General features: G+C 43.4%; 1 pseudogene; it reads left to right on the plus strand.

Annotated features, from left to right (window-relative positions):
- The first annotated feature begins 18,805 nt into the window (after positions 1-18,805).
- Positions 18,806-19,248, plus strand: LOC105083903 (large ribosomal subunit protein eL42-like; annotated as a pseudogene).
- The last annotated feature ends 1,369 nt before the right edge of the window (positions 19,249-20,617 follow it).

Genomic DNA, 20,617 nt, shown 5'->3' on the forward strand with positions numbered 1-20,617 from the left:
GCTCTGTCCACTGCTAAGTTTGATGCCTGGATTTGTCAGGGGAACTGGGTGTGGGGGTGGGGATGAACCCATTTTTTGTGTGTGGGGATATGAGTCCTGAAGAGCTTCCAGAAAAGGACTCAACGTCAGGGAAGAAGCCATCTGACATAGTGAACCTGATCCAGAAGTAAGTCCCTAGAATTTGGAGGAAGCAGAGATTCTGAGTTTATATACTGATTCTTAATCAGCTCTGTCCCCAGCTGTTAGTTCTTATGACTGTTGTTAACAAACTGCCACAAACTTGGTGACTTAAAACAAACTGTGTTCTCTTACAGTTCTAGAGGCCAGAGTCTGAAGTGAGTTGTTTGGGGCTAAAATTAAGATGTTGACAGGCACCCTTCCCTAGCAGGCTCTAGGGAAGAGTGTTTCCTTTGCCTTTTCCAGCAACCAAAGCTGCATTACTGGGCTCAGGGTCCTTTTCTCTGTCTTCAGAGCCAGCAGCATAGCGTCTTTTCTCTGTGATTCTGCTTCCATCCTATGGCCTGCTTCTCATCTGTGTTAAATCTCCCTCTGCATCCTTCTTCTAAGGACCCTTGCCATTGCACTTAGAGACCCTGGATAATCCAGGTGAGTGTTTCCTTGTGGATCCTTCTGGGGGTGAGGGACAGAAGACAGGAGAAGAGAGAAGGATGGTAGGATATGGAGAAAAGTATCCATCAGTTGGTCAGAAACCAGGTCACTAGAGGCAATGAACTTGCAGGATACTAAATCTTGTAAATGAGTCCCTAGAGACAATCTCGTGCCCTCATATCATAACCCCACTCTTTGAGCTCATCTAAAATGCCACCAGTTACATGAAGCTTTTCTAGATTCCACCCTCTTCATCTGAATTGTACATGATTGTTCCTGTGCTTGGGCCTTAGTGTCACTTTTTATAGAAACTTGGAATTCCAGGGCTGGCCAAGACCTTACAGCTCATTCAGTTTAGACTCTAAGCTGAAATCTAGATGGTTATGAATCTACATAGACACTTCTGCTGGGAAACTTTCTGATTTCCTGACATTGCCTGTTCCACTTAAATGACTCCTTGACTATTAAAAAACGTTTACTTGTGTCGAGCAAAATTGTGGCTCTTTCTGTCTACACATTGTGATTAAGTGTCGCACACCTGCTAATGGCCATGGATAAGGAAATACTTTCAGGAGCTCACAGCCTAGAGTGCAGCTCTGATCTGGGGACTCCATGGATGGATTTGGGGGGAACCTACAGACCCCTGAAATTGGAAGGATGATTCTATTTATGTGCATTTTTTTTTTCTAGGGAGAGGTAGCTTTCATCACATGCTTAAAGAGGCCCATGACACAAGAAAGAAAATGATTACTGGTCTCGAAATCACCCTTCTGTTATATCCTCCCATTAGCCCTACTGGAAGCCCCTGGAGCTATGCATCTTCTCTCTTAAGACATTTGAGAGCCTTGACACAAGTTCTCTCCTCTTCAGAATTATTCTCAGCAGCAATTATTGCCAACCCTTGGGTACAACATCACATGAGCCACTGTGCCATTTCAGTCCATCTTCCCAAATACAATTTGGTTTGTCTAAGTCCCAGTGGCAAATTGTATTTTTGAAAGATAGGCACAACAAAATCTGTTATCTCACATGTAATTCCAGAGCAGGGCTGTCCAACAGAACCTTCTGCAATGATGGAAATAGTCTAAGTCTTCATTTGGCCAGTGAGCACTTGAAATGTGGCTAGTGTGACTGAGGAACTGCATTTCTAATTTTATTCAATTGTAGTTAATTTAAATGTAAACAGCCATGTGTAGCTGGTGGCTACTATATTGCTCTGTGTCATTCTAGAACCTTACTTTTCCCATCAGGAAGTGGAATTAATTCTCCTCTGCTTGCATCTCAGTGGGTTTGTAACTGGCTTGTAACCAACAGATGGATAGAATACAGCAGAAGTGATGCTGGGTGACTTCTGAGGCTAGGTTAGAAAAATATGCAACTTTCACCTTACAATTTACCTCTAATGGTCTGGTCTCTGGCTGGCTGGAAGATACCTCTCTCCTTATCCTCCCCACCCATTCTCTCCCCATCTGTCTTCCATCCTCCAGCCCCCACAAAAGGATCCGGGACAAAACTTGGAAGCAACCAAGATGTCCTTCAGTAGGCAAATGGGTTAATAAACTGGAGTACATCTAGACAATGCAATATTATCTCAGTGCTAAAAAGAAATGAGCTATCGAGCCATGAAAAGACAGAGGACCCTTAAATGTATATTATTAAGTGAAAGAAGCCAATCTGAAAAGGCCACATACTACAAGATTCCAATTATCTGACATTGTGGAAAAGACAAAATTATGACAGTAAAAAGATCAGTGGTTGCTAGGGCTTAGTGGGGAGGAATGAATAGGTGGAGCATAGAGGATTTTTAGGGCAGTCTGACTATTCTTTAATACCATAATGATGGTACATGTCATTATACATTTGTCCTAACACGTAGCATATACAACACCCAGAATGAACACTACTGTAAACTACGGGACTTTGGGTGATTATGATGCATCAGTGCAGGTTCATTTGTTGTAACACATGTACCACTTTGGTGGGGGATATTGATAGTAGAGAAGGTTGTGCATTTGCGGGGAGGGGCAGGGATTACATGGGAAATCTCTGTGCTGTCTTAATTTTTCTGTGAACCTAAAACTTCTCTTAAAAAATTAAGTCTTTAAAAAAAACCCAGGTTGGGATTTCTGGCCACATGCCCATTGCCTCTCTCTCATAATCGAAACCTCAAGTATCCAGCCCTCTATATTCATTCGAATCCCTCCCCATTTCATCAGTAGCTATGGATGCTCTTTGCAAATTTAGGCATTTTAATTAAGCAATGAAATAAAAACTTTTAGAAAATATTGTTTCAACAATTCCTATAACTTCTCTTTTTTGGGACCTTGTTCTGAATGTTCTCTGTTTGCTTTTCCAGACTCTCCCTGACCCTCCCCACCCTGCTCTGAGGACTAGGATGTTGGCGTCTACCAACTGCTTGGGTGGCATCACCCAGGCACCCTTGACTCTGGTTTCAGGTGGATCTCCCTAGTAGGAGGCACAGACAGGAGATCAGAGAGCAGAAGAGAGAGAAGTCAGAGTATTTATTCCTCCTGCTCCCTGCCCATTTTGCTGTGGTCCGGCAATGACTGCTTTTCAGCAACTATTGCTGGTGTCATATGGCCCTTCTACCATGAGTCCAGCCACACCATATCTAACCATTGTCCCTTCAGGCTGGGGTGGGTTTGGACCCCCACTCTGTGGGTGGTCATGGATACCTCAATATCCCTGTTGACCACTCTAACTCTGTCCCCACCTCAAAAATGGTACCTTCTAAAATCTCACCTAAGTGTGCTGTCCCTTGCTGGTTCCATGACTGATAAAGGATTCAAGGACTTCTCCCTCCCACACTGCCCTAGATTCCCCCTTGTTAATAGTGGTAATTACAACAGAGTGACAGTTTGTTTGTTTATATCCCTCCTGCAATATAAACCCTTTGAGGGCTGGTGCCAAATCTTAGCCACCTGTAATCACAGCACCTAGTGTGGTGTTGAATGCACAGTAAGCTCCCCATAAATGTGCACTAAATGGTGCATTCTGTATCTTTGACTTGCCTTTCTAGTGAGGTGGCTGTATCAGTCAGGATGGGCTAGTTTGTGCTGTTATAACAATCTCAATATCTCAATGGCTGAAAACCACAGATGCTTCCCATTTGTGTTACACATCCAGCAAGTGTTAGCTGCAGATTGTTTTTCATCAGTGTTGTCCTCACTCTGAGCCCCAAGCTGATGGGGCAGCTGCTATCCACATAGAATACTGGTGGTTACCACAGGGAAGGAGTGTGCAAAAGACCAAAATTGGCTCTTAGCACTTCTCCCTGGAAATGCCACCCGTCACTCTGCTCCAAGCAAGTCACTGGCCACATCTAATTTCAAAGGGGAGAGAAGCTTAGCCCTCCCACAGAGAGGGAAAGCATATATTGGTGAACAGTAAACATCTTGCCAGGGGGACAAACGTCCCTCTGTGCTCTAAGGTATCATCCAGGCTTTTCCATTTCCCTTTTATTCATCCCTGCCACTGGCACTGCATACTGAAACCAGCCATGGTGGCTTCATGTGTCTGCACATGTCACTCTAGTCCCAGAGCCATGAAGTGCTGACTATAACGTTCACTTGTTTAGAATCTGTCATCAGCAAAATTAGGAGGAAGAGAGTTTGTAATAAGCCTTTAATTCAGTGGTTCTCAAAGTGTGGATTTCCAAGGGCAACTGTTTTCCTAATGCTACTAAGATATCATCTGCCTTTTCCACTCTCATGCTCCTATGATTGAATGAAGGAATTTTACACAGCCTATCCGACTGTGATTTCAAAACAGATTGAATGCAAGAGCAGATATGAGAATCCAGGTGTCTTCTACTAAGCCCAGCAAAGATTTGCAAAAATGCAACACGATGCCACTTTTTCTCCCTAATTATTTTGGAAAATATAGTTATTTTAATGAAAGTACTAATATATCAACTTTGCTATTTTTAAATGAGTTATATATTTTTACATCGCTCAGTTTTAATTTCTAATATGATAAATACAAATTAAACAAATTGATACCATAAATAGATACTAAATAGCCATAATCCACATAAGCAAAAATTTTATAGGGTCTTTGGTACTTTTAAGCGTATGAAGTGTTCCCGACAAAAAGTTTGAGAATTTCTGCCTTAATATATACCCCTCATTTTCTGCAGACCCAGAGGCATCTTAATGATGCTTTATAATCGTTCTCTGATCACATCATCTTCCCTAAACCATAAAAGAAAAACACCATAAAATAAACGTGTGTCAGTTCCCTTGGCTCCTGGTGGGCTACCTGTCTTGCTAAGGGGATAGTGGTGGGTTGATGGTTTCAGGGGTCCTCCCTAGCAGACCAGGCTCAAGGCAGGAGCCCCACACCAGGAACCAGCCCCACACTTCAAGTCTAACCTCTGCCATTCAGTCACTTTCTCTCTACCGGTTCAGGTTCCTCATCAGTTAGAAATCACAAACTACTCCTCAATACTGTTGGGATTAAATCATATAATGATTAAGCAAGTGCTCTATTGTTTTCATGACATTGGGAGCAAGGAGTGCCTTACAAGTGTCACCAAAACTATCCTTTCCCACATAAGAGAGATTAGAGAAAGTGATTCCTTCAGGTTCATTAAACTTCCAGGAGAGCTTTTATTAGAATTAGGTAACCGCCATAAAGGATTTGTGGGTCCATTATAAGCCATCAAATTAGCTGAACTTCTTTTCAAGAATGGGTAGCCAAGAGCAATGACAGAAAGTGGGGTGGGTAGGTGTAACAATGAGTTGGGAAGATGCAGAAGGCACAGGGATTACCAAGAAGGATGCAGCCCAACAGAACCAGGAAGCCCTGAGACCCTCAGAGCGTGGGAGGGCATTGAAAACCTTCTTCTGACTTTTTGTAGACTGACACTTCATCCCTATTTTGAAGTCCTGCTGAATGATTTCTCCTCTTAATCTCCTTCTGAGTGGTGCTTAAAAATTGGTCCATAAATTCTTAAACACTCCTCTTTGAAAGGTGGAGCCTAGTTTCCCTCCCCTTAAATGTGAGCTGAATTTAGGACTGCTAACAAATGGAATGTGGCAAATGTGATGGTATTAGGCCTCTGAGGGTGGTTCACAAAATGCAGTGTGGCCTCCTCCTTGTCCTCTCATCACTCACCCTGAAAGAAGCCAGCTGCCATGTTGTGAGCAGCTCTTCGGAGAGGCCCCAAGACCAGGAACAGAAACCTCCTGCCGACAGCCAGTGAAGGACTGAGGCCTCCAGCCAACAGTCAGGTGAGTGAGACATCTTGGATGTGGGCCCCCACCCCTAGTTGAAGCTTCATATAACTGCAGCTCTTGTGGGTATCTTGACTGCAGTCTCATGGGATACTAGAGCCTGAACCACCCCGCTGGCCACCACCAGGGTCCTGATCCTCAGGGGCTGTGTGAGATAATGTTTGCTTTAAGCCACTACGTTGGGGGTAACTTGTTACACAGCAATGGATAATTAACAGTGTGTGAATTCATCCTGTCAGTTACTATTTCTTTAAAGCTACTGCCTGGTCCCCTTACAGGAAAGGAATGCCCTTTGATATCAGTACAGGTAGAATTCTGGGTTGTTTGTTCTCCATTTACCCCACCCTTACGTGGGGTCATTTTCCACTTCTCTTTGCCCAACTCTAAGAAATTGATTCCATGCACTCTCTTGCCCTCAGGCTTCTGCCTGGTTTCCATCCAAGGAAAACACTGGTAGGGGAGCAGTGGGCAGGACAAGAGAGAGAGGTCTGGACATCTACCCCCCGACCCTGCTTTACTTCTCACCAGCCTGGGGAGGCAGAGATGCTACTGCACGTGACAGTAACTCATACCTGCAGAGGTGGGGTTCATCATGTCACAGTCTATTCATTGAAAAGAAAAGCAACTCACTCTTGGTTCTTCCTTTGAACAATAGCCTCTAATTCCCCTAAAACAATCAAGTCCACTTACTCAAGCCTGATTCGTCCGCAAGCACAATCAAGTTCCACTGTCTGGATTATGTGATTGCTTTTTAAATTAAGTTGGGATAATGATCAAGGTAGAGAAATGAAACGAGGAAAATCAAAGGCTGACATTTCTGGAAATATCTCAGGTCTTCCTGCTCTTTTGGGACACGGCCGAGATTGGCTGGGCCAAGAATACTGTGTAACATGTTCCCTTCCTGCAGCAGTCAGGGAGGGGCAAGCCTCTGTGAACAAGGCAGGTGCTGAACGGGGAAGAGCCCTGGCTTGTCAGCAGGGAGGTCTGGCTGCCAGTCCTCACGTTAACATTTATAAAACATTTATTAAGAAATAATACTTTTACAGAAAACTCAAATTCAACTTCCTTAGTGACAATAAACTGACTCCACATAGGTCTGTGCCGATTCCTTTCTAGAACGAGACAGGACTCCAGCCTGGTGCACAGCGAGTCCTACAGTGGCCTAAGGGCTTGTGGGTTCAGGTCTAGAAGATGTCTGGGGAAGAATCGAGCCTTGTCCTATTCCAGGTGTTCTGCCTGCAGGAAAGTATCCTTGGACCAGCCTGTACTACCCCACGGAGCCTGAGGATGGTAGTCTATCTGCACAGTGTCCCCAGCAATCACATTTTACACTTTATCATCCCCAGAAAGAAAAGGCACACTTGGCCTGGGGGGAGGAGGTCCCCGCACAGGCACAGATTACACACGTGTAAGGGCTAGCCTGGCCTGGTACGTGTAAGGCTGGGACTTGGAAGGGAATGATTTATTCTTCCAGATGATCTGAGAGGCCCCTTACTCCTGGTAAGGCTTTGTGTGTGGGCCGGGGCGATGGCCACCCTCCCAAGGTGGAAAAGCAGTCTGTAGAGTGGTTATGGGCTTGGGCTCTGGAGGAAGGATGCCTGGGGTCAGACCCTGTTCCACTCAGTTGGCAGCTGTGTGACTTTGAGCAAGTTAGGAATCTTTCTATGCTTCCATCTCTTCATAATTAGAAGGGGACAGTAGTATGAACTCCCCTGGGGTGTGTGAAGATTGGATGAGTCAGTACAGAGTGCTTGGCTTAGAGCCATGCCTGGCACCTTGGACATCTCAGAATTGTCACCTTCTGTGATTGGAGTTGACCACTGGCTTCTATCTCTATCCCGTAAGTAAGTGCCTCTAGGAGGGGCCTTTCAGCCACTGAAGTCTACCTCTGACATCCATCTGTCTACCTGCTGTCTGTCTTTTGGGCCGTCATTACACCCCCGTCAGGAGCCACCAGACTCCTCATGACATCCCTGAAACACGCAGCCCACACCCAGGCAGGGCTGGTCGGCCTGGAGGGGAGGGGCCCTGCAATCACACCCCTGCAGTGGTAACAAACAACCAGCACTTCCCACGTGGGATGCACAGACCAGAGAAAATATAAAAAATAATACAGGGGCCTCAGATGAGCTCATAGGGAGGGTAAAACTCTTCAAGTTCTCAGGGGGTGGGCACCAATGGGTGGGGAAAAGGGACAATGAATTTGCTTTTCTCCGAACATACATCCCCACATCCCTGTCTCAATTTGCTCGTTAATCAAGGAAAATTTCTCAGAGCTGTGGTTTGGGTTTCTTCACATAGGCAGGCAGAGTTTGGAAAGCAGAAGGAGGTGACACTGGAAGCCTGGAGAGGCTAGAAAATCTGCCAGAGGCCCCACCCAGGCACAAAGACCTGGCTACTCCTTCCATAAAGGTCAGGAGGGAGGGTCAGGGAGCAGTTGGGGGGGGGCAGATGGTGGGCGGCTGGAGCAGCAAGCAGGGCCATCTCAGTCCTGGGTGGGAGTCTGACAGTAAGGAGAACGTTTATCTCTGACACTAACCACAGACCTTAGGTGGCCTCACCTTCCACTCCACTCCTGGAACAGGTCCCCAGCGAACCCAGCAATGTGCTGCTGCTTCCCCTTCTGGGGCCTCAGAATGTGGAATGAGAAACAAATATGCATACTTCTTCCTCGAGTGTGGTGACCCACAGGGCCATTTTTTGAGACTGGAGAAGGACCACATTGGAGGGGGCTGGTGACCAAGATACCAAGGGGGATGTCACTCAAGATGGCAAGCGTCCAGTCATTCAGCTGACATCCTCTAGCCACTACAGGACTCACTCTTCCTAAGAGATCACCCCTTGGTCATCTGGCTTCTCATCCTTGGGCTCTTTCCTCCCCCAAGGGTGTGTCCTCAGGAGGCAAGGACGCCCCTCACAGCTCTGCGTCTACAACACAACAGAAGGGAGACCGAACTGCGCACCTGGGGACTGCTCATGGGGCTCACGGCTCCCCGAGCATTAGCTCAGCTTTAAGCACTGCCAGCCTTTCCCAGCTATCCCTGTTTCACTCTTTCCCCATCACACCTTGTTCTTCTCCCCCCTGGACTTTCTGGGGAAGGGATGAGAGTCGGGGGGTGGGGGGAGTAGTCAGTAGCCTGCTGGTTCTTCCAGACTGTGCTGTCACAGCCCCACAGCTTGCCCTTGATTCACGGCTCACCTTCAGGGCAGGTCTTTCCCCCAGTTTCGAGCACATGGTGTGTGATCAGTTACAGTGCAGGCGCACGCAGGGAAGGGAAGGTCAAGTCCCTGAGTTCTGTTTTAATCTAGTCTATAGAGCTCAGTCGTAGAGGGAAAATGCAGGCTGATGGCGTAAGGAGGGGTTGAGTGTGTCCCTCCCCCGCTTCTGCAGCAAAGAGTCAAAGGGCAAAGCACATGATGACATCTGCACCTCTCCCAACTCCTGTCCCGATTCCGAGAAGAGAACAAGGTTTGAACTACAACCCCATCAGGCCTCTCCCACTCCCTGGAGGAGTAACCTGCTGACCCTGCACTTCTCTCTGACCTAGTAGGCTACAATTTCTATCTCATGCCAGCCTTTAATTACACTTCAGAACGCCCTCTTCTAGTACCTTAGCCATGGAATTTGGTGAAGGGGTGTGGGGAGGTCTGGGTGGCCAACACTGGGCTGACGCCCCGACCCAAGCTCCCCGGGCCCCCCGGGGTTCACACAAGCTGTGCTTTTCAGCCCCAGCACAGCCACTTTTCCACCTGGAGCCACACAGGAGCTTGCTTGGCAAGTGTGACCTCCCCCCCACGGGGCATGGGAGGCAGGGGAACCATTCTGAGGCCTGGTTCACATGAGTCCTGGGGGGACCCCCAGAAGGACCGCACTGCAGTTGTGTAAGACCATCTCGCCTGTTAGCAATCCCTGCACTGCCTGGTCTCCCTTGCCCTCCTCCAGGGCTTCTGGGGTTCACCTTCCCAACAGATGAGCTGCACCCAAGTACGTGTTCAGGGTCTGTTTTGGGAGAAATCTAAAAGAAAACAGTCAGAAAGGAAAAAAAAGGATCATTTCTAGTTGTTCTCTCCTCCTCTTATTTGCCTCTCCTTTCCTCTCCCACCCCACTGAAAGCTGGCTCTGTCCCTGACACTTTGAAACTCCAGATATTGCCAAGTCCAGTGATTCTGCCCTATTGTACTTGGCCCCTTGGTAGCCTGTGACCACGGTTTCCTCCTTAGAGCACACCCCTTTCCTGGTGTAATCGAGCAGGACCCTGTAAGGCCTTCCAGGGACAGACCCCTCCCCCATATCCTCTGCTGTAGCTCCTCCCTGATGATAGTATATCATGTATATTTCCTGAGTTTTTCAGATGCTAAAAACTACCAAAGGGAAGAAATAAACTACCTGATGATCGTGAGCACGTGTCCCCCAGACCTCCTGGCGCCTTGGGATTGATAGTGTTGACTGCCCTGTTACCTCTGCATCAATCAGAGAATTGTACACAGCTGATCCTGTACCTGCAACACGCCCTCCCTTACCTGGCCTTTAAATATGCTTTGCTGAAACCCTCTGGGGAGTTCAGGGCTTTCTTGGGCATGAGCCACCCCATCCTCCTTTCTTGGCCCTGCAATAAACCTTTCTCTGCTCCAAACTCTGACGTTTCAGTTTGTTTGGCCTCATGGTACATTGGGCACATGAATCTGTATTTGGCAACATTGGCTTCTGGAACCACCTTCTGTCCTATTTTCCTCTTACCACTAGGCTTCCTGTCACAGCCTCATTTAAAGATGCCTTTGTTGTGCCGCTTCCCCCTTAAGCATCCACATTCCCCAAGGCACCACCTTAGCCATCTTCTGTTCTCAGGCCTCACACTTGCTGTGGGAGCCACCAGCTCCACTGCCTTCCCTCACAGCAGATGCCAGGGATGCCCTGATCGACACATCCCACCCAGGCCTCCGCGGTGAGCCCTCCTCCGAGGCAAACCTGCCTACTGGATGGAACCTCTGGAATGTTCCATGGACCCTCATTTCAGCATGCCCCCAGCTGAAGTCTCTGTGGTCGCACATTCTTCCCCCTAAGAAAGCTGGCAGAGAAGGGGGGAAGAGAGGCAGAGATGTGTGGAGGTGGGCTTGGAGAAGGTTACGATGGTCTCACTTTGGGAAGCACTCGACCCAAAAAAGGAAAGGTGAATGGAAAGAATGAGTAAAAAGAAAGAAGGCAAAGAAACAGGAAAAGCTGAGTTTCTCAGAAGGCAGAGGGGGAAAGTCTAGAAGGAAAGAGGAAGAAATGTTCAGATTCAGAAACACTTGCAGGTGCCAGGGAAACATGCTAACGACATTCCTGCTGGTTGGCCTGTTTCCTCCTTGTGCCAGGAGGCCAGATCATTTGCTGGCAGTGGAGTGAAAGGGAGGATTGGAGAGGAGAGGTAAAATTTTAGAATGGGGCATGAGTTAGGGTGCAATAACAGAAAGCTAGGCACAAACTGACTTTAAGAAAACAAGGAGGAGATTAAGTGCCTGATGCCACTTGACAGTCTAAGGGAGACCTGGGTGCAGGCACAGTCTGGCTCAGAGGCTCCAGAGTCCATCTGGCCCCTACGATTCTCTTATTCCCCCTGCCCTTCATGTTCCAGCAGTTATAGACACTGAATCCTCACTGCAACACCCGGAGGGAGGTGGTCCTCTCCAGGGTGCCTGTGGAAGAGAGAGGATGCTGATTTCCTAGAAGCCCCTACAATTGTCTCCTGGTGTCTCAAGGGCCCAAATCAGGTGATGGGCTCATCCGTGATGAACCCATCACCATGGCCAGAGAAACAGCGGAGCTGATTAGCAGCAGCCCATTGGAATCGACTCCTAGAAATGGGAATGGGGTCAAGTCCACCAAAACAGCACCACTGAGAATGGGGGAGGGGCACTTCCTCAAAGGAAAATCTGGGTGCTTTGGGGAGGAAAAGGGGGAACAGATGCTGGGAAGTCCATCAACAAATGTCCATCATCATTCTTTTTGGAGGAAAATGTGAGAAACAACTGTTGAAACATTTGTCAAGGTACGCCATGCTGAGGTGGGACCCTGACGTGTGTGGAGCAGAGACATCTGTAGTGGCTTTGTGCCTCTTGGTTTTATGGTTGTCTGCAGCAGGCTAGTGGTAAGAGGGGAGAAAGTGAATTATGGACTTGATCCAAAGTTGGAGGTTTACCAGGTCCCTGTGCGGACAACTGGGCAAGATTTGAGCTGAGTGTAACAGAGCGTTTGAAGTGATGGAAGAGGGACGGAGGGAATTTGGAAGGGAGCTGATAGATTAAGACACAATGGAGTGGTTCAGGACCGAATGTTCAGATGAACTCAGAGAAGATGGGGCACATTTGTTTGATGTCCAGGAAAAGAAAGATAATGTTTCCCTCTGGGTCAAAGGTTAGATACATTCACTTGCAGCCTCTTTAAAAACTGGGGTTTCTTAAGTTTGGGGCTTCTTGGGTGTGACACAAATCTGTTACGTGCTCAGCATCCCCCTAGGCTCAGCCCTGTGGCACCTGGTGGGCAAAGAGAACCAATGCAAGTGTGAAGCTTACGCTGCCTGCTGTGCTATGAGTAATAAAGTCCCTTGTTTCTACCCAGGCATTCTGTGTCTTCTGGGAGCAACCATCAAACTGTATCAGGCTAACTTGTCAGCTTGCAAATAAGGTTAAAAAAGTATCAGATCCTTCAGTTTTTGAGAGTTACCTGATCAGATATATCATGGTCAGTCTCTAATAGATGCCTCTGGCTCATCAACCTCTAGACTTACGAGATCTCAAGTAGCACAACTGACTCAGGCTTAAGTTGAACACCCTGTGCTCAGTTAAATGAAATGATACCAGTGGTAACAGTATCAACTATGAAGCCCCAGGCACATGTAACCTTAAATCAGGGTCTCCACATTGTGCAACTCCAGGGCATTATTCACATCAGTCTAGAAATATGCAATGTGGCTCCCTCAATTATTGCAAAATTTCATTGTAGCTAACACCATCTTTGATAATATACACCATTATTTTAGGTGCCACTGCAAAAGAAAAAAGATGACAATTAAACCATGACAAAACGCTCTCTTATTATGTTGATTTTTTACTGTGTATTTATTGAAAGAGCTCTTTTATACTTAGATTTATCATATGTCAACCGTGTGTATACATAGGAAGAAAAAAAAATTCCTATTCAACATTACACTGAAGTATCTAGACAGTGTAATAAGGCAAGAAAAAAAGAAAAGGGGTAACAATTGTAAAGGAAGAAATAAAACTGTTTCTATCTGCAGACAAGAGGATTCTCTGTATAGAAAATCCCAAAGAATCTAAAATAAAAGTAGTGTGTATATTCTGGTTGGAGGATACAAGATGAATATGCAAAAATCAATTTTATTTTCATATTCTACCAATGAACCATGAAATTTAAAAAGAAATGCAACTTATAATACCACCAAGAAAATCCATGAAATGTTTAGAGATAAAATATACAAAATTTATGCTTGAAACTATAAAAATTGCTTAGAGAAAGGAAAGAAGACCTAAATAAATGGAAATACTTTTTTCATGTATTGAGACTCAATATTATTAGGATATCATCTCTCCTCAAGTTGATCTATACCTTCAACACAATCTCCTAATCCCAAAGTTTTACTGGGCTTTTTTGTTGTTGTTATTGTTGAAATGGAAAAGCTGATTCTAAAATATATAAAGAAGACCAAAGTGACAAGAATAACCAAAACAATTTTTATAAACAAGAATAAAGTTGGAGGACTTACACTATTTGATTTAAAGATTTACTATAAAGCTACAGCCATCAAGATAGTATAGAACTGACCAAAGGATAGACAAACAGATCAGTGGAACAGAACAGAAAGTAGACAAGTAGACTCACAAGTATATGTTCAATTGATTTTCAATAGAGCTTGAAAGGCAATTAAATAGAGTTTTTCAAACGGTACTGGAACAATTGGACATTAACCTATATCTTGCACCATATACAGAAGTTAACTTAAAATGATTATAGAGCTAATTATAAAAACCTAAAGCCTATAAAACTTCTACAGGAAACTAGGAAAAAGTCTTTGTTATTTTGAGTTTGGCAAAGATGTCTTAGATAGGATGCAAAAAGCATGAGCCATAAAAGGAAAAAAAAAATAACTTCAAAATGGAAGTGGGACTTCTTGAAAATTAAAAATTCTGCTCTTGGAAAGACATAGTCAAGAAAATGAAAAGACAGGCCACAGACTTGTGATAGTATTTGCAAAACATATCTGATAAAGAATACCTAGAATATGTAAAGAACTCTCATAACTGAGTAAGAATATAACCAAACTAAAAATGATTTGAACGGACATTTCATCAAAGGAGATATATAAATAGCAAATAAGGCCACAAAAAGATGCCCAACATCATTGGGAAAATGCAAGTTAAAACCACAATGAGATACTTCTACAAACTATTAGAATGACTATACTTTTAAAAAGCTGATCATACCAGGCTCTGGTAAGATTGTAAAATGAACTTTCATTCATTGATGATGGGCATGTAAAATGGTGCAGACACTCCGGAAGACAGTTCAGCAGTTTGTTATAAAGTGAAATATAGACCTAAATGACCTAGCAATCCTACTTCTAAGTATTTACCCATGAGAAATAAAACTGTATAACCATACAAAAACCTATTCCTAACTATGTACAGTTTTATTCACAATCCAAATGTTCTTCTACTGTGAATGGATAAACAAACCATGGTATAACCATGTTCACACAATGGAACACTACTCAACAATAAAAAGAAATGAACTGCTGATCAATGCAAAAACATGATGCCAAGTGAAAGAAGCCGTAATAGAAAAGAGAAAATGAAAGACACAGATAACAGAGCAGTGGTTACCAAAGGCTAGGAGTGTGGGTTGGGGATCAAATACAAAGGGGCATGAGGAAACTTAAAAAAATATTTATCTCTTGATTTCAATGGTGGATACATGACATTAAAAATTTTTATCGGTTCGCAGAACTGTATACCTAAAAAGGGTGCATTTTATGATATGTAAGTTATATCTCAACAAATCTGACTTAAATTTTTAAAAACTGGTTAAGGAATCCCTAAGTTGTTCCCACAGAATCCAAGTCTTCAGAATTATTTTCAAGGAAAATTGATGTCAGTTTTCCCACACTCTATCATCCTCTGGGGAATGAGGAGCTTTGGTAATATTCTTAAGAGAGCTCCAATGTTGTCTCTGGGATTTTCTTCCAAGCTGCTGATGCTCATCCTATATATGTTTTGATGCTGGCACTTAACTGATCTTACTAAATGATGTCAAATAAAGGTTTTTCAGAGAACGACCCAGGACTCATATTTTTTGTGGCATGTTGGTCAACTGCAAATCCTCTACATTTAAGTCAACAAACCATTCAAGGACAATTTTAATGTGGGCTAACATCTAAGCTTGTGCAGGCAGGCAATGACAACCACATCACAGCTGCCACATGGATAAGAGCAATTGCAAGAATCAGTCAGCTTCAGAGGTATTACAGTGTGAAAGGTGCTCATCATTGGTAAGATATGACCACCAGGAGAAGTCTATGTGGAGAAGCCGGACTCCAAATGCCCTTCTGAAAATCCTGTGGAGGACGGTGACATGATGGAGTATTTTTAATTAGCCTTCTAATTTTTTCAGAGAACTTGTTTTCAATTATCTTAGGTAATGTGTATATACAATACAAGATCCAAACCGTAAAACAGAATACAGTGAAAAATGAGTCTCCTCTAACCTCTGACCCTTAGACACCAAGTTCCCTCCCTGATAGAGAACCACTGTTGGGGACCCCCGATGTATGAACTGTTTGCCTTATTGCCAGAATGATGTTCCTCAGACACTGAAGTGGGAAGAACAAAAGGCAATCTGCCAACTAGGAAGAAATGACAATAGTCTGGTGGAGGGGGGAGAGGGGTGGGAAATGAAGACATAAATTCAGATAGTGGGAATGTACATCAGTGAGACCTCATACAGCTAAAAATATAAGCAATCTGAAAAAGAGGACTTAAAATGTATATTCTTCTCATATAAAAGAAGTCTGGGCAAGCATTTAAGGGCTGATGGAGCTACTTCATTATGTAGTCAGAAGGCCTCTTCTATATTTCTGCTCTACCATCCTTAGAAAGTTGCTTCCATCTTCAAGGTTGCCTCAAGGTTGCAAAATGGCCAGGACTGCTCCAGCCATCACATCCATGTACCAAAAGAGAAGGAAAGAGACAGAAGGATGGGCTAAAGTGCACATGCTTGTTATCTCCTATTTATCCTAATTCATTAACTCTCTGCCCTTCTTTTTTTCCATCTGCTCTCTGTTTCAGCAGGCTGGCCTGTGTGGCTACATCAGTGGCTTTCTTGGCCTTGGCATTCTGATGGGTTCAGCCAGTATGATCCATGGCAGGAGATTAAAATGTAAGAAGAGAATAAGCTCAGGAGTTTGGGTTTTTTTTTCTCCCCTCCTGCCTCTTTTTCTACAAAGTCATATCTGGCTGGCTGCACCTCTGTGAAGGTCACTGTTCTCAAGGCAGTCTGCTCTACTTGACCCTGTCCTTACCAGTTCAGAAATAGAGATGATAACAGCTTGGCTGATCCTAATCTTGTACTCCTATTCTTCATGATTTCTGTACAGTACCGTCTACGCACACCTTTATCAATAGCTCCAGTATATACAGAACCTCCCCAAGTAATCCTAATTTCAGTGGGCCATCTGTTCCCTTGCTGGGATTCTGAATTATGTAAGTCACAGGCCAGCTCTAATTGGAAACACCACCTCTAATTGGAAGGGAAAAGGGAAGGAGAATTTATCTGCCCAGCTCCCTCCTGTTTCCCATTTCCTACTGCTCAAATTCCACTCCATGGATAGCTAACCCATGAGGGTTGAATTGTTCATCCTCTGATGCTACCTGGGCAACCAGGTCCTCTGTCTGGAGGCAGAGGAGTGACTTGGTGCAGATATCTTGGCTTGTGGAATGTGAAGCAGTGCAATCCCGGGCCTCCAGCCAACCTGGGGGGCTCAGCAAAGACAGCAGAGCACATGCATGCTTGTGTGTGTTACTGGGAGTTGGAAGAACTTTGAGAATAGTTCGAAGCAGTTTTACTCTGAGGAACACGGTCAGATTCTGACATTAAATTAGAAATAAAGTCATTGAACTGAAGAAATACTCCCAAATGGATTGATTAAACCATATATTGGATCCAGATGAAAACAAAATTCTATATTGGAAGAGATAACTTACAAAGTTATACCTCTGTGATACATTCTGGATAAAGAAAAAAAATGAGAGGCATGAAAGAGTAAAAAGGTCCAATTTATACCCAATAGGAATTTCAGAAGGCGATACTAGAGAGAATAAGCATGAGGTCACACTGTTAAGGAACATGAATCCTTAGATTCAGTTCCTATGTGATACTTTTGATATTCAAGGGCAGCTTTTGTATAGTTTATATTCACTTATTTGGGTTTGATTTTTCAAATTTTATTTATTGAAATTATAGATTTAAATGCCTAATTTTTCTTAAACCCCTAAATTCATCTTATAAATGTTATTATATTATTTTAAATCCTTTAAATTTTATATTAAATCAAAATAATTTTCAGGGAAACTTTAATATAAATTGGACTGATTACTTAATGTTAAACAAAATCAAATTCCCTTAAGTAAACTTGAATTGGACTCATTACCTTTAAATATTTCAAATAATATTTATACATTTAATATATTCAGTTTTCTTTAAGACCTTGGAGTGTCTAAACTCAACAAACTTATGACCCAATAAACTAACCCTTCCCACGTTATTAAGCGAATTTTTAATGTAAGTTCTCTTAACCACTCTATCACTGCTTATAAACTAAGTCACTTCTTTTTATACCATTCAATTTTGAATCAAGCATTTAATTTGGAATCACAGGCCAACTTGTCATATAATTGAATTTGGTATATTAAAGTATATTTTACAAGTATTTTAAATGCCAAACACAGTGATTATCTTGATTGTAACACAAAATGATTACTGCCATGGGTTTGATATACCTCATAATTTCACATTTCTGGGGTTAAAAGACACAACCCACTAAGCTTTACTATAATTTTAGATTCCTGAGCCAACAATTCATGACAACAATAATTGTCACCTGAGGCAACTGGAGTTGCTTACTAAACAGACACATTTGGTACAGGGATGCCAGACCTGCAGCTGCCTACATCCAATGTGGTTCTGCCTACATCACAGATTGACATACTGAGTCCAGTTTTAGTAATCTCGAAGTGATGGGAGACCCCAAGTCTATACCATTCAGGCAGAGTTGGTACCTCCTCTTCTAATTATATAACCACGTGACACTTTTTGTAACCTCTTTCCGCTCTGATGACCTGATTTGATCATCTGAAGTCTTCAACCTACAACCAGATTGCAGCTGATTTTGTCCACTCACCTCAGTACTGTCTGGCTGAACTCTATTTTTTTCCCCGTCTTTGGGCTGTTGTAGTTTAGATAGAAATGAACCCTGGGCAGGGGTTCAGGAAGGGGAAGGGAACAATCCAGAACACAAGGAACCTGCGCTGTCAGTTAACTAGAGCACAGGGAACCTGAGCTGTCAATTGACCAGAGCTTAGGGAATCAATCAGTTAATCAATCAATTACGAAACCAGGATATAAAAACAGGAGGGAGAGAGCGGCGTCATTTTACCTCTCTCGGATTGGCCCACTGCCAATTCTTGGGAGTGTACTATCTTCCATTATTTTGTTAATTTCACTAATAAAATTTTACTTATCATGCTTTTTCCTGTCTCATCAAAAATCTTTTCTTTCTGGTGACAAAGAACCAAGGTAATTCTTATTTTCCTTTTCCCGGTAACAGGACCACAAGGTTTTGGCAGAATCCAGGCAGAATGCTTATCTGTTGTCTTTGACTGGCTTTATGATTACAACAATCCTGAACTGCATAAATAAAAATAGATGCACACTGAGACACACTGAAGTGCAGAAGAACAACAAAGACAGAGAGAACATCTTAAAACCACCATGGCTTTTTTCTGCCAATATTGCTCCTACAAACTTGGTGAATGTTCCTAAAACCTGCAGGGCTTCCTGTAAGATGTGTGGCAAGCACCAACCCCACAAAGTAGCACAGTACAAGAAGGGCAGTACACAAAGTAGCACATGCCCAGGGAAAGTGGCATTTTGATAGGAAGCAAAGTGGCTGCGGTGGGCAGACTAAGCTGATTTTCCAGGAAAAAGCTAAAACTACAAAAGAGATTGTACCAAGGCTGCAGAGCTAACAGAATTCTGGCTATTAAGAGATGCAAACAGTTTGAGCTGGGAGGATTTAAGAAGAGAAAGGGCCAAGAAATCCAATCCTAAGCTTCATCTTCTGCTCTGTTATGAAGATAATAAAATCTTAAGTTAAAAAAAAAAAAGAACAGAAAAATGACATAGTACCAAAACAGAATGATAAATAGACAAATAGCAGACTTTTTAATCAATGACACAAATACCATCTTTGAAACACTGAGAGGAAATAATGAATCTACAATTTTATACTCAGTCAAGCAATCATTCAGGAATGGGGAAAACAAAAGTCATTTTCAGAAAGACAAAGACTAAATTCATTTACAGACTGAAAAAAACTACTGGAAAAACCGCTGAACTGCATAGATCCTTCTCTATGAAAGCTGCTTTTTGCTATCTGAAACTCAGGAATGAAACAGATTTGCACAACGTGGTGTACTTTTCAATCTCAATATCCAAACTCATAATTAAAACCTATGAACCAAAAAATTCAGATGGTGAAAAAAAACTTACCCTAAAGGAAGAAAGAAACTAATTCAAAAAGAAAGAAGTGAGGATTAGGAAGGAATGGCAAGCAAGGAAATTGGTAAACATATAGGTAAATCTAAGTGATCATTGCTTGTTTAAAATAATAAAAAAATAAGTATTTGGGGGGAATACAAAAACTATATACATAAGCTATATACTGATGAGCATGCAAAGTAGGATAAGTGATGGGAATGAACAAGTTCAGGGTTTAGCAAAGAGCAGGAGGGGTTGAGGAATACTGATTGTAGTAGACACTGTTGATGGTACCCAACCCATATTCTCCCTGCCCACCTAAGTTCCCTTATAGATGTGATAGACAGTTTAACAGGCTGCCAGGTGTTGATCAAGCACATATGTCTCTCTTCTACGCCTGATGTCTTTCTCCTGCACCACAGAACTTTCTCTGACTTAAGCAGGTGTCATCTGGAAGTACAGGAGCATTAACACTTTCAGGGTAACTTTCAACTGATGGAAGAGTCAGTAGTAGATAAATGCCCCAACCTTCTTATCTCTTGGTGGGGCAATTCTGAAACCAGTTCCACTTGGTTGTTCAGAGGATCTGAGGCCCTGTGACCCACAACAGTGACCTGCTCATGACCATTCCCCATATTGGCTTTTCTCTTTTCCCCTGTCTCACTTCCCCCTTCCCTTGTTTGTGCTTCCTGACCTCATTTTCCAAATGCCTGTACTCAAGTTCTTGTTCTAAGGGCAGCTTTTGGGAGAATCCAGCCTAAGACACTGATTAGTTTTAGAATTTATTTCATGTACGTGCATTATCATTTTAAGAGTAATCACTAAAATGGTACAGGTGGAATGTGTAACCTCCGGACAAATAAAGGTTTAAAAAAAAAGGAAATTTTAAAAACCTTAATCAAGTCAATAAAGATAGGAAAGGGATGTGGGGGTAGGGGAA

The sequence above is a fragment of the Camelus bactrianus genome, chromosome 20, assembly GCF_048773025.1.
Source record: "Camelus bactrianus isolate YW-2024 breed Bactrian camel chromosome 20, ASM4877302v1, whole genome shotgun sequence".
In the NCBI taxonomy this organism is placed as follows: Eukaryota; Metazoa; Chordata; class Mammalia; order Artiodactyla; family Camelidae; genus Camelus; species Camelus bactrianus.